This window comes from Rhinopithecus roxellana, chromosome 11 (assembly GCF_007565055.1).
Source record: "Rhinopithecus roxellana isolate Shanxi Qingling chromosome 11, ASM756505v1, whole genome shotgun sequence".
In the NCBI taxonomy this organism is placed as follows: domain Eukaryota; kingdom Metazoa; phylum Chordata; class Mammalia; order Primates; family Cercopithecidae; genus Rhinopithecus; species Rhinopithecus roxellana.
The window spans coordinates 10,187,711-10,202,830 of record NC_044559.1 but is presented as its reverse complement, the minus strand read 5'-3'; the positions used below and the strand labels follow the sequence as shown (position 1 = coordinate 10,202,830).

Below are 15,120 nucleotides of genomic sequence, written 5' to 3'. Positions count from 1 at the left end.
CTTAAACAGAATCTTTGAGAAACTTAAATTTAGTTAACTCTGAGGTTATGAGGAGAGATTGTGGGATTTGGGGGAAAGGTTAGTCCGTACCCCAAATCACACGATTTTTTATAGAAAGAACCAAAGGATGGTTACCTGTGGGCACATTCTGAACCACTTACGCGTTTACTTAACAACAGTTCCAGCAGTTCTCTAGTGTGTGTATGTGTGTGCATGTGAGTGTGTTCACTTTATAAGCAGGTAACTGCCTGCCTATATAAGGTAACTCACGGATTTCAGACACATTGTAATTGTAGTTACTGGGTAGAAGAGGTCTTGCATGAAATTTACAAGGGGATCTCTGCGTTATTTTGTGAGTTTCCTCATTGTTCCCTCTATAATTAACCTCACAGGGCAGAGGATAGTCTCTTTTCTTATAGATTCATATCATAGGCATGATTCTCCAGCTGAATTCCTGAGCTCAATATTTCCTTTCTAAATAAAGGAAAGGGAAAGAGTAATTTCTTGAGGTAATGGACAGAATTGGGAAAAGAAGTTACAGATATGCTTGATACTAAGGGAGCCTTGGTGTATGGTCTGTTATGTGTTCCCTCATTCCCTAAATTCATATGTTAAAACCCTAACCCCATATGCTGGTATTAGGAGGCGGGGGCCTTTGGGATGTAATTAGGTCATGAGGGTGGAGCCTTCCTGATGAAATTGGCCTTAGAAGAAGAGAGAGGAGAGGGCTTGCTTTTTCCTGTCTCTGCTCTTGGGCATTTGAGGATACAGGGAGCAGGGGCTGTCTATAAGCCAGGAAGGTGGCCCTCACAAAACAGAACTACCAGGGCCCTGATCTTGGGCTTCCCTGCCTATAGAATGATGAGAAATAAATGTGTTGTTTCAGCCACCTAGTTCATGGTATATTTGTTACAGCATCCTGTGCTAAGACACCTGGCTTGCAGAGTGAGGTGCCTTGTAAGAAGGTAGGATACGTGGTTTACACACAGGTAGCCACAGGGTGCAAGGTGCATCTGTAAGTCAAGTGGTTACAACCTCTGCCTCTCTAGGATTAAAATCTTTGGCACTGGAGCGAATTTTATGTTCCATCTTCCTAAAGGAAACCAATAAAAATAATAGTAAAATTGACAACTAACTACACTGTATTGAGCATTTCCTAAGTACTTGTCATGGGTTATAAACAACACCTCACTCAGTTCTCAGCACAGTCTGATGGGACAGGTGCTATTATTATCTCTATTTCACTGAAAAAATAGAAACCTGAAGTGAAGAGTACTTAAGTTTTGGGTCCAAGTTCTCTCTGCTGATGATACGATGGTTAGGTTTTGTAACCAGGGTTATGATTTAAAATCTCTGTTCCATTTCCTCCCATGAACTGTTCAGTTACCCTCTAAAATATCTCAAAAGATGCTTGTACTGCATGTAATATAGCATGTGAGAAAATGGATTCTCTTTAAAAATTTTTTTAGAGATTCAGAGGCCGGGTCCTTCAGGCTCATGTTCGCCACCTGACCTGCAGTACACAGCATGCATTTGTATTTCAAAATCATTTCCAGATATGTTGGAAAGAGCGATAGGACCAGCTGTGTTTCTCATAAAAGATTAGGCACAAGTCATGTATGAGGTTTTTCTCTACTCTGACTTGTGAAAGCCCAAGCAGTGGGTTAACATGATAAAGGAAAACAAAATTAAATAAGCTGGTGTAAGCATAACACAACTGACTTCCAGAAGGAAGATAAATGTTGCATAGAGACATCATATCCAGCCAAATTGTTGCCTCTGGTGTTTCTATTTGGCTAATAGTGCTTAATATTGGTTGAAAAATAAAAGTAGGCCGGGAACTCGTATGTCATATGGTCAGCATTGCATAGTTTCAAACACTCCAGTGAACCCATCTGGAGAGTTTCAGCCACCAGGGCCTGGCAGCCTCATTAGCTGCCTGCACAAGACCTTGCCCAAGCAACAGTACAAATCGCTGTTGTTTCAGGGTGATGGTGCGGAGTTAAAGAAAACAAACGTATTCAACTGTTTTGTTTTCCATGTTAAAACCTAAAGATGGAAACGTAATTATTCAGAGATTCCAGCAGAGCACTGAGCCCTCACTCTAAATTTTTACAGCAGTTATCAGTGTACTTAAGAAATGCTAATCAGGAAAGGGAACCATATGCTCAATGTGATAAACATGTATATATCCACCTTCAGGACTTCAGAGTGTGTATACATATTTTTTTGAGATGGAGTTTCACTTTTGTCACCCAGGCTGGAGTGCAATGGCGTGATCTCGGCTCCCTGAAACCTCCGCCACCTGGGTTCAAGTGATTCGCCTGTCTCAGCCTCCCTAGTAGCTGGGATTACAGGCACGCAACACCATGCCTGGCTGATTTTTGTATTTTTAGTAGAGAGAGGATTTCACCATGTTGGCCAGGCTGGTTTTGAACTCCTGACCTCAAGTGATCTGCCCGCCTCGGCCTCCCAAAGTGCTGGGATTATAGGCATGAGCCACCACGCCTGGCCCAGAGTATATCTTATTAAATTATTATCATAAATTTGCATCCTCATGGAATCTGAGTTTGGAGGAAATCTGATGGGCTCCCAGTTTAATTATCATCCCTGGTTTAAATCTCTTGACTGTTCCCAGACAGAAAGGGTTGCTTAGTCTCTGCTTGGACTCCTTCAATGCTGAGATCTCCTTAGACTTTACCTTTTGATTCCAGATGGTGTGAATCATTGAACTACTGTCCCATTAGTCAAATTCCACCTTCTACCCCTGTTCTTAATTCTGCCATCTGGTTCCAAAATAAGGAGCCTCTCTATATACCAGCAGACTTTTGCCAGGTGAGGACTTCAGTCGTATTTTCACTGGGCCTTTTCATTTCTCAGATAAATCAGCAGTCTTTTGTTTCCGTGGCAGGATTTCATGTTCCCCGCAGCATTCTGGTGGTTCTCCTTAGCAGTACAGTTGTTTATCCCAAACTCCCAAACCACCTCCTTTATAAAGAACTGTGATCGTTGGCAAGTAATCTTCTCTCAGCCCATGTTTCAGGATATCATGGTACCTGCCTCAGAGGGTTGCTGTGAGAATGAAAAGAGATGCTGTGAGTTAAAACACAGTACCCAGCGAGCAGTAAGTGCTGAAAAAATAAGAGCTACTCTTATCATTAAAGTATCTCTTAATTCTTAATCCCAGTGCTAAATACCAGATGTCCAGAACGGGACCATCCTGACCCTTTCATGCAGTCACCTGCTCCTCCCGGCTTCATATAATTCATGAATTTAGCATCATGCCCTGCTATCAAAAAAGGAAAGGGCTTTCATTTGGCTGGATCCATGCTTCATGAGTCCACATTTGCCTTAAGTGATCACTGTTTCCAATTTTTTATATACTTACAAACCACTCTTCATTTTTTCCTTAGTTCATGGATTCTGTCATCTTCCCCTTGTTGAAAATCACAACCTTATTTATCTGTCTTCAGAGTTTTTTGGCAGCTTTTCCCACTCTCCAGAGGTTTGTAGAACATGTTCTTATCAGCAAAGCCTCTGGCTACCTGGATATGTTATTTTTTGGACCACAGACCTGAGTTAGAGGGTTGAGTCGGGAAGTTTTCTATGACTGGGTACTTTTTTCTGGCTTTCCCAGAGACCATAGAATCAGAGAGGAGTTGAAACACAGTATTTTCTTTTATATCTTTTGGTGTCATTTATATAGCCAAAGGAGGAGACAGAAGAACACTCTTGTGCAATTCAATAGAACATAACTTGAGGGACCTGGACCTCTGGTTACTCTTGAACTTTTATCATAATTTTCAGTTCCTTCTGGAAGTTAAGGCCCTTTTCTTACTCTGCTTTTTACAGGCCATTACTGGCAATCAGCATGCAGTTTACCTGTGCCCAGTTTTTGTGTTTTTTCCATGTCTTTTGAAAATCAACCCTCACACTATGGCTAGATTGAATGCATTCTTTGCAGGCATTCTATTCTGTTCTACACTGGTATTGTTTGTGTTTGCATAATTGCAATTTGCCTTCTTAAGAGGTTTCCAAATCTCTTGGGCCATCTTTATTAGAGGAAGCAGCACTGTACAAACATAAGTAGACTTTAAATATTTCTTTAGCCCTCCAGTTGATAATGTTGTTTGGTCATGTTTCTTTTGAAAGACTTCGGGATTAGATTAATGTGTTTGGGGGCAAGGAGACTCTTCTAGGTATTCTTTGTGTTAGTGATTTCATTAAAAGGGTACCTGGTTGTAATGTACCTACCTCATAAAGTTTTTGTAAGAATTTAATGGGTATTGCAATTAACACATAACTGGGTGTTACAGAACACCCAGAGTAGTGCCAGGCATTGTTCAAGGAGTGTTGGCTACTTCTGCTGTTGTTATCATCATCATCATCATGTTCATTGAAAAAGAAAATTTCAGTTTCAAAGAAAAAAAAAAAAAAAACAGATCCTACTCTTCTATACAGTATGCAGCCAAATGTTCGTTTCCCAGATGCTCTCATTTTGTCCTAAATCACAATTGTTATTTCAATGAAGAGCTCCTCTTTCATTCAGCTGCTATTGTTGTGAATACTATTTTAAAGAGAGTGGTTGGAGAAGGCCTTTCTAAGGATGTAGCAGCTGATAAATTTCTGAGAAAGCCAAGAAAGTATCTGCAGGGCATGTAGGTGAGGCAGGAGGAAGAGCACGGGCAGTGACCATGCCATGGGAGTAGGTCTGTCCTGTGCAGAAACAGCATGGCGTCCAATGTGACATAGCGTGGAGCAAAATAGGTTGGCAAGAATATGTTGCCACGTGAGGTCTGAGAGCTAGCCAGGGTTGGGTTACAATAAGAGCTCTGAATTTATTCTGTGAGAGGTGAGAAAAAATTAGAAACTGCTGAACAGGGGTGTGGTTGGCTTGTGTAGAAAATAGATGAGACGGAGGCAGGAGTGGAAGCAAGGAGAACATTTGCAACGTTATCACAGTGGTCTTGGTGAAAGATGCTATTAGCATGGTCTGGAGTGGGAGCAAAGGAGTGGGTGTGAGGTGTTCTGATTTCAAATATATTTTGAAGATAGTGTCTACAATAAAGATGTGTAAAGCAGTGAGGGTCTAGAGGATTAGGCAGAGAGGGAAATCAAGTAGGACTGGAGAGTTCTTTGTTTATTTGTTTACCTGTGCGAACCAGCTACTTTTGGAGAGAGAAGTACTAGAGTAGGAGAGGTTTGGAGTGGGGAAGTCAGTCCTTTGTTAAATTTGAGATGCCTATTGGACTTGCAGTAGTATATGTGATCCTAGGAAAAGCAGCACCATTTGAAGAATTTTCTAGCTTCAATTTGTTATCTGTGTCACACCTGATTTGTTTCTTTCAATTTAGGAGAGGAAAACCACCAAATAAAAATTTAAACAAAACAAGTAATAGACTTGGTTTCAAAATCATTATCTGCTTCTTTTAAGAGTTATAGGGGACCTGCATCCACTGCCTAAATGAAAACACAGTACCTTCCAAATATACATTGGATTAATTAGAAGCTCAAAGCTCTGTTTTTACTGCTTTAAGAGAAAAAAATTGTCACCACATTATAGTGGCAATTTCTCTTGAGACTGAAATAGTGGATGATGATGATGATGGAAATTTCAGAGTAGCACACACCTTATTGAGTGATTACATTTTAAAATACATGTGTATTCATTTATTCATAGAATCTTTTTTTAATGAGAACACTCTTTTAATTATATTATGACACTGACTTGGTAAAAGAGAAAAGAGATCTCTACTGAAACTCTCCCTAAAGGAGCTGATGTTATAGAAACCGGGATTTTAAAAATATTTTTAGCTGAGAATATTTATATTAACTGGATAACTGCAAAGATCACCTCCTTTTGACTATAAATATGGAGCTGGGTTGTACAGAATTATATTTAGCTCTGGGAAACTAATCTTAACAGTGCATGTTTTAAAATAGTAGGGCTTCTCAGTTTGTACATCAAAATTACAGACTCCTTGATACCCTTCTTCCAAAGTTTTCAGAAGTTGGGACTTAGCAAAGTTTCATTTTGGTATTGGAGATGGTATCTTATAGCAAGCACTCTGATTTGAAAGTTAGTACAATGAAGTGACTTTCAAAGAACAAAAGGAGGCCGGGCGCGGTGGCTCAAGCCTGTAATCCCAACACTTTGGGAGGCTGAGATGGGCGGATCACGAGGTCAGGAGATCCAGACCCTCCTGGCTAACCCGGTGAAACCCCGTCTCTACTAAAAAATACAAAAAACTAGCCGGGCGAGGTGGTGGGCGCCTGTAGTCCCAGCTACTCGGGAGGCTGAGGCAGGAGAATGGCGTAAACCCGGGAGGCGGAGCTTGCAGTGAGCCGAGATCCGGCCACTGCACTCCAGCCTGGGCGACAGAGCGAGACTCCGTCTCAAAAAAAAAAAAAAAAAAAAAAAAAAAAAAAAAAAAAAAAAAGAACAAAAGGAATCAATATGCCTAATTGTGTTTATCGCCACTTTTTCGTCTTTGCTAGATGCTTTAGAAGACAGAGGCCCTCTTTAATTTGTTGATGCTTAGATGCATGATGTAATCTTCAACAGACTGATCTGCGCTCTCATAATTCCAAAGTTTCTTCCTTAACGCTTGATAAAAATGTAACCTCAGGTATGTTTTGGAAGACCTCCAAGTTATTTCAATTTTATACAGCTATATAGGATTAATATAAGTGCTACACATCTTAGCAGTAGAAACATTTTCAGTTATGATTAGAAAACATCTTTCTTAAATGTCATCATTTGATATCACCAGTGATATCATAGTGAATATTTAGGCAATTTTATCCCTGGGCCTAGTCCACAGACATTTTTCTAGTGAGGTTGACTAAGACAACTAATAAGCCAATACAGTGAGCCTATGGTTGGTAACAGGGTGGGGAATGTCTATACCTTTCATATATTGCATCCCAATATTCTATAGTAGGTATTGAAACATGCCGTACCCACTTCTGTGCCAAGGAGTTTTGTAGAGTTGATGAGTCAGGAAATCTAAGTTCTGATCTGATTCTGTTAGAAGCTGATTCACTGGCTTTGTACAAGTTATTTCACTTTTCTAGAGATTGGTTTCCCCAGCCATATGATTACGGGGTTCAAATGATTGAACTCTGATGTCTCATGTTAAACCACCTTTATTCCTCTCTATGTGGGAATGGGAAAAAGTGGACACCTCTGTCTCAAAATAGAAGCTTGGGGATGAAAAAGGAGAGGAACTAAGTTTGTAACCACAGAAGTAGGGGGTCAGACAGCATGGTTAGAGCACTTTCATGAATGTGTCTGGTGTTAGCTGCGGACCTCTAAAACTAAGTACTGGTGTTCTCCTGAGAAGTAGTTATCTGTGTTCTCTTTCCCATACTGTTTTACCAGTAAAGGTGATGATGAGAGAGGTGGTGGTGATGGTGTTGTGAGTGATGGGGTTGGTGGAGGTGATGGGTGGAAGTGATGGGAGGTGTACTAGTTTTCTAGGACTGTTACAATAAAGTAGCACAGACCAGGTGACTTAAAACAATAGAGATGTATTCTCTCATAGGACCTGAGGCTTGTTGTTTGAAATCAAGGTGTTGGCATGTACCTCTCCCTCTGAAGGCACTAGGGAATAATTCTTTCTTGCTTCTTTTAGCTTCTAGTGGTTGCTAGAAATCCTTGGCATTCCTTGACTTGTAGATTTATCCCTGCAATCTCCACCTCCTTCACATAGTCTTCTCATTTGTGCATCTATGTTTCTGTGTTCAAATTTCTTTCTTTTTTTAAACACACTGGCCATTTTGGGGTTTAAGGCCCATTCTACTGCAGTGTGACCTTATTTTCATTGCATCTGCAAAGACCCCATTTTCAAATAAGATCACATTCACAGGTTCTGGGTGGCCATGAATCCTTGGGGGGCACTGTTCAACCCAGAACATGAGTGACGGTAATGGAGATGGGATGGTGGTATTCATGGGTGTAGTGGTCTGTGGTGAGGGTGTTGGTGGTATTGACGGTAGTGATGATGTGGGGATATTTCTAAGGCAAGATGACTACCTGAAAATCAGGCAGAATAGCTTTTTGGGCTGCTTCACTCCAGGGTGTTCCCTAGCATGTCCCCATGTCTGGCATGAACTAAAGAGGGTCTTGTGCCTTATACATTTTCCTGAAGGCTTCCCTATGCCTTCAGATGAGGCGAGTTACAGAACACTGGCATAGAATTGGGATGTCTAGCTGCTCAGGTATGATTAGCTCAGTCGTTTTTAACTTTGAGAGTTTAAAGAATGTTTACTAGTACTGGAAATTTCAGGATGCAGATTTAAAGAGATTAATAGACTAAACACAAAGTAAGTGAGAGATAATTACCAGCAGTCATGATCCTGCCCTAATGGAAGGCCTGGAGGGATCCATATATCTCCACTCCATATTGCCTTTTCTTGGTTGCAGCTTCCAGTGGATGATCTGTGGCCCCAGCTGACTCCCACATAGACTCGTAAGGCAGCGTTCTCTCACTTCCAAGAAATAGGGCTTTGGCTTCACCCTACCTAAAGAATAGATAGTGTTTTACCTTCTCCATTTGAACTTTGCAGCCGAGGGTTCCATCTCACATGACACGCACTCAGTTGTAGCAAAAATGCTTATTGTACATTGATCCAAATTTGGCTGCAAACCTGTGACTGGCCCTTGGCACATGCATCACTACAGAGTAACAACAAAAAAGGCCTATTGACGATGTCTTAAGGGCCCTTTGAGAGGTAAGGGGAGGCAGAAAGCAGTTGTATCCTCGTGACACCAAGGCAGATATTTCTGTCTTCAGGAAGGAAGACAGTATTTCTCTGTACAAAGCACTTTCAGTTTCTTACAGAGCAATCATATTTAAATATAAGACATTCCACTTGTAATCAAAATGGGAAATAGATAATAAAACCTTTAAAGAAAATATGCATGATGCCTTTGGAGTTCATGTTCAGGATCATCTTCCTCTTATTTCTTATAAGAAATTTTACAAGGTCTGTCCTCATGTCATTCAGTGGGCCTGAAATTGTATCTGTTCTTCCCCTTGCTCTAAAAGTTATATTGAAGGAGTGATTTTGCACTGTTGCACACTAAACAAGCCCCTACTCAGAAATTTTTAAAACATCTAAACTCATATTCAGATGTAATGGAGTAAATGAATAATTTTTTCAGCCAGAGAGTGTTCTCAATTAGCATTTTTAAGGTCAAAATTTACCCTAGAATCCTGCAGAATCAGTGACTGTGAGTCACGTACTCTTTCCCATCCCGTAATCTGTTTCTTGCTGTCTACCTACTAGTCACCAAGTGAAATACCCTTTTTATGTTTCTCGACTCTAGCTTGCAGAGAAGAGTAAAGAGAAATAAGTACTGAAGGCAGGAAGGTATTTGGAGGAAGGTAGCAAACCCCCAAATCCCTTTAACAGTGGGAACATCAAACTGAGCCCTTGAAGACTGGAGTCCTGGCTACTCAATAATGTTCAAAGTAAAAGTACGTCAGAAAATTGGATCAACACTAATTTATAAACTAAATTAAACAACATGCATTAAACGTAATCCATGGGAAGCCACAAAATATTGTGCCTTGCATATTTTTTAGCCTTAGTGATAACAATTCTTAGACCAAAATAGAAATCTCCAGTGCTGCCTGTTTGTCAAGGAAGCCTTCTTCAATATACTTCACATAGAACTAAGGGACACAATTATTTTGATAAACTTCTTTTTTACTTTTTCATTTTCTAGAGATAGTGTCTCGATCTGTTACACCGGCTGGAGTGCAGTGGTGTGATCATAGCTCACTGCATCCTCAGACTCCTGGGCTCTGCATCCTCAAACTTCTGGGCTCAAGTAACCCTTCCACCTATGTTTATCTGCTGAGTAGCTGGGACTACAGATGCATGCCACCATGCCCAGCTAATTTTTATTTTTATTTTATAGAGAAAGAATCTTGCAATGTTGCCCAGGCGGATCTTGAACTCCTAGCCTCAATCGTCCTCCTGCCTCAGCCTCCCAAAGCTCTTTGATTGCAGGCATTAGCCACTGTGCCAGGTCTCTTTCTTACAACTTTAGAAGTTTTCCATAAAATTTCTCCTGTAGGTAAAGCCAGGTTATTCAGTGGAATTTATCCTCAGAATACATGTAAATTTGTGCCAGAAGATTTTTTTTGTCTTTTTTATTTGGTTGCCAATGTTATGATAGCCATTTCTTTCTCATCAATTTGGTTCATGCTGAATGCCTTGTGTTGGTAAGCCTTATTGCTGTGTCTTTATTAGCAAAGCCTCAGAGGTATTTTGGCATTTGGCCAAATATTTGCAAAATGTCCCAATTAGCCAAGTGGAGAATTTATTTATTGTTGAGCAAATAACAGGTTTTTAAAGTGGGATTATCAGGTAAAATGCTACTACATAGTGAAAGCCTGCTATGGTGCAAAGCCTAGGAAATCACCAAGAACCAGCCCTTCCCTTCCCTCCATTTCCCGGGAATCACAGTGTCCCAGGAAGGTCTCATCTTTCATCAACTATTGACTGAGAGAGATTTTTGCAGCTGTAATGGAAATGCCCTCTTGACAGTGTCACTCGCTTTTGGTTTAAGCCCAAGAAAGGTACAGCAGGCCAAGTCCCATTTGCTGCACTTTGACTGGGGTGTGGGCTTGTGTGTGTCTTCACACTCTAGCACAGACTTGGATTTTTTTTTTTTTTTTTAATGAGACTATCAGGAAGAACACTTTTCGTTCACTGCATAATTTTTACTATTATTATCATTGAAACTATTCCTTCCACCTCCAACCTTTCCCCTTTACCACACACACACACACACCCCCAAACTAACAACAACAGCAAAAAACCCAAATTATATAAAGGGCGAAGGTAATGCAGTTAATCTCTGAATTACTTTGGATTCCTAACATAGAAAGAACCTAAACAAGAACAGCATCTGTTCAAAGTAAAAGAATGTTTTCTTATAAAAAATATTGTTATTGCTTATTTTAGAATTGCCATTATGCTTTTGAAATGTACTATGAGAATAATAAATGTTAATTACCAAAGATTAGAAAGTGCAGGCAAGGAGAAAGATAAAAAAGTCTCCAAAATTGTATTCACCAGAAAAAAATAATCACTGTTAGAAATCTCAGGGTAATGCTTTCCAGATACTTCTTTTCTTTTTCCTTACTTTTCACATTTTTTTTCTGTCACTTTTTGTGTTTTATTTTAGGCTTTGGATGGGGATGTATGTATCTGTGAGTGTATTTGGGTGAACACAAGTATGTTTTTTCATATAGGTCGTGATGATGATGGTGATTAGAGGCAGTCTTTCTCTGTTGCTCAGGCTGGAGTTCAGAGGTGCAGTCATAGCTCACTGTAGCCTGAAACTCCTGGGCTGAAATGATCCCCCTGCCTCAGCCTCCTGAGTAGCTGGGACCACAGGTGTGTACCACCAAACCTGACTGATTTTTATATTTTTTGTAGAGCTGAGGTCTCCTTATGTTTCCCAGGCTGGTCTCAAACTCCTGGGTTCAAGGGATTCTCTTGCCGTGGCTTCCCAAAGTACTGGGATTACAGACATAAGCCACCATGATCAGCCTATATAGAATATTATTTTGTATTGATTATTTTAAAACTGGTTAATTCTTTCATGTTCTGGTGGGGGAGCAGGGAGCAGAATGTTATAAGAGAGAATATCCCAGAATAAGTGACCAGAGAAATCCTTTTTGGTGAATGACATTTATGGTGAGATATTAAGGTTGAGATCTGTTGTCATGCTAAGAATGGGGAGACAAACTTTGTAGGTAGCAGGGATCGCAATTGACAAGGCCTTTGTGTGGAAGGAGAGCTTGGCTCACTCATGCATCTGAAAGAACCAGGGGGCTGAAGCACACAGGAAACTGGAGAGACAAGATAAAAGGTAGGCAGGGATCAGATCATCCAGGCGTCTTCAAGGCCATACTTGTTTAACTTAATGTCTTGTAACTGTCTTTCTCTGGTCAGTATTCTAAAAGTGGTAGATTGTGGTGTTAAGAGCCTGCCCTTGGAGTCAAATAAATCTGTTGTGTAAACTTAGGCAAGCTAATTAATGTCCCCTAGTCTTAATTTCCAAATCTTTAAAGGGAGATGATTGTAGGCAATTTCTGAAGGGACCATTGGGAAAAAAAAGTCAGGTTATATGTATAAAACAATGAAGAGGCTGGCACCACTTTTAATCAGTTTTATGGTTGAATTTATTCAACGCGCATTGATAGAGTAACCAAGGGCTTGGTCAAGAAAGGTTATTTAGCAGAAGCTATAATGGAGCTTCAAAGAGCAGAGCAGTGAAACTTGCACTCTCCTCACCACCTTTGGAATAATGAGCCCAGGCGCCCCATTGACCAGTGTCCTCATGCAGAGCCAAGTGCAATTACTGTCTTTTTAAGTTCTTAAGAGCAGAACCATGGCTTTTCTTACTTGTTCTTACCCAGCATCATACTCTCAGTCAGAACTTTTGTTTTTGTTTTTGTTTTTTTGAGACAGTCTCACTCTGCTGTCCATGCTGGAGTGCAGTGGTTTGATCTTGGCTCACTGCAACCTCCGCCTCCCAGGTTCAAGTGATTCTCCTGCCTCAGCCTCCCGAGTAGCTGGAATTACAAGTGTGCACCATCACGCCCAGCTAATTTTTGTATTTTTGGTAGAGACGGGGTTTCATCATGTTGGCCAGGCTGGTCTCGAACTCCTGGCCTCAGGTGATCTGCCCACCTCAGCATCCTAAAGTGCTGGGATTACAGGCATGAGCCATTGCACCCAGCGAGCACTTTTGAAGTAGAGATGGTCAGTGAATTCATGTGGAATGTCTGATAAATAACAAAAGCCACTGTGATTCACAGCCTTTTCTTTCCAGAAGGGAGACCACACTTTTACTCCAGTGCACACTTTATGTATATAGAAAAATTGAAACATAATTTAAAAGATGTTTAAAATATATTGCAGCTTTTAAAAAGAAGGTTGAAAATCTGTAAAATTGTATGGTTCCATTAAAAACATGGCGTACATCCAGAGTGGTTGTGGTACTTGTATTAAGCGGTGCAGCTATACACACTCTCTAAGGCGGGCAACTGTAAGGGCTGTCCTCTGCTTCTGGCATTCCACATTGGCTGCTAAATATATCGACCATCATCTCTGCATGCACGGCAGTAATTATTGACGTATTCCTGATGGTTTTCTCTGGCTGTGAAATTATGGAAAATTAAATATAGTTTATATTTTTATAATGAACATGTATTACCTTTGTAATTAAAAAATAAAATAAAAATCACTTAAAATTTCTTCAATTTTTTTCACACTAATCTTCATGTAACTTCATATTTGTATCCAGCACTCACAACTCCAAGGACCATGCTCACATACTCTTTTATAATTTTAAAAATAGATTCCAGTAGGTCTTTCAAATACTGAAATCTCAGCACTTAAGTAGATTTCAGTAGGGCACCTGATGGGTACAATTCAAAAATACTCAATTTGCTCTTAGGAGACTTGAATTGGCTGGGTGCAGTGGCTCACAGCTGTAATCCCAGCACTTTGGGAGGCCGAGGCAGGAGGACTGGTTGAGACTGGGAGTTTGAGACCAGCCTGGGCAGCACTGTGAGACCCTGTTTCTGCAAAAAATTTTTAAAAATCAGCTGGGCATGGGGGTGTGTGCCTGTAGTTCTTGCTACTCAGGAGGCTAAAGCAGGAGGTTCTCTGAAACTCAGGAATTCAGGGATGCAGTGAGCTGTGATCATGTCACCATACTCCAGTCTGGACAACAGAGTGACAGCCTGTCTTTAAAAACAGAAAGAAAAAAAAAAAAAAAAAGAGACTTGAATTGTATGATTCCATTCTTGCTTTGGTCATTTACTGGGTGTAAACTCTTGGGTTTTCCTCATCTGTAAAACACAGAAAACAGTGCCTCCCTTATGTGAGTTATAGATTATCTGATGATTCAAATAAGATATGAAAGTACTTTTAAACTAACGACACAAATACTAGCTGCTATTTATTTATGATTAATTAATTAGTGTTGTATCCTATGAAGGCTCCAGTTTTGTTTTTATCAAAGATCATGTGGAGAAATAGCTTGCATTGGGATAATTTATGACTTATTAAAACAGTTTCCTTCTAATTAAGGGACTGTTCTCTTTGGAAATTAGGTATTAAATGTATGGTTTTTGTGGCAACACTGGGATGTGTGCTGTACTGCTACTCCCTAAAAAAAGGTCTTTTTAATATTTTAAGCATTGATCAGACTTGAGGCTATTTGCTTTCCCATCCTCAGACCCTCCAAGTGCTTGTTACAGGTTAGATTGTGCTTGATACTCAGAACTGAATATAGAAGCGTGTGCTCTGCTCGTGGTTGGTCAGCTGGCTTGGAGAGGCTGGATTCTTCATCATGACACAATTATAGAAAAATACAGGGTTTTCCTGAGTGGCCAAAAAGGAGATGAGGTGGGTGTTGAGCAATTAGGACCTTATTTCTTTAAGTTTCTCCTGAAATTGTTAAAAGTCAGCTCACCTCAAGACACTTCCTAGTTTTTTTTTTGCCAAAACACAAGGCATCAAATAATGTTTGAAAATATCCTTGGTGCTCAGCTATAGAAGTTTCTTGAATCCACGAGTAATAAGGAGCTATTTGACATCATCAAATATGGAGTGTTGGTTTATCACTCCAGTGAATGATTCAGGAGAGAATACTGAGTTAGCTTCCTGCTGAGACGTGGAGGATACCTGGAGTTTATCTAGCACATCTCTGTGAGATCCCTGAGAGCTTCCTAGATGAGAACGCAGGTTTCTTCCTTCTACCTGCTGAGGAGACAGAAAATTAGTATGATAATGGTGATAATTGTTCTGTCCTCTAGACAGCCTGGACATCAGGGAAGCTTTGAGGTTTCAGTAAATGCTTATTTATTCCTCTGCTTTTGGTACAGGCCCATGTCTCTTGGTCAAGATGAGAGATACATAGAAATACAGTATAAGCCCCATGTGCAACCGTATGAAAAAAGTAAAAAGAAATAAATAATTTTAATGATCTCACTTAACATATCTAAATTATTACCATTTCAGCATGTAATCAACATAAAAATTAATGAAGTATTTTAAATTCTCTTTTTGGTTGTATGCTAC

At 40.2% G+C, this 15,120-nt stretch overlaps 1 protein-coding gene across 8 annotated transcripts in view; it reads left to right on the top strand.

The window, feature by feature from the left end:
- Window positions 1–15,120, top strand: part of NRG3 (neuregulin 3) — a 1,117,203-nt gene that overhangs the window by 26,363 nt on the left and 1,075,720 nt on the right. The gene's annotated exons all lie outside the window — the stretch shown is intronic.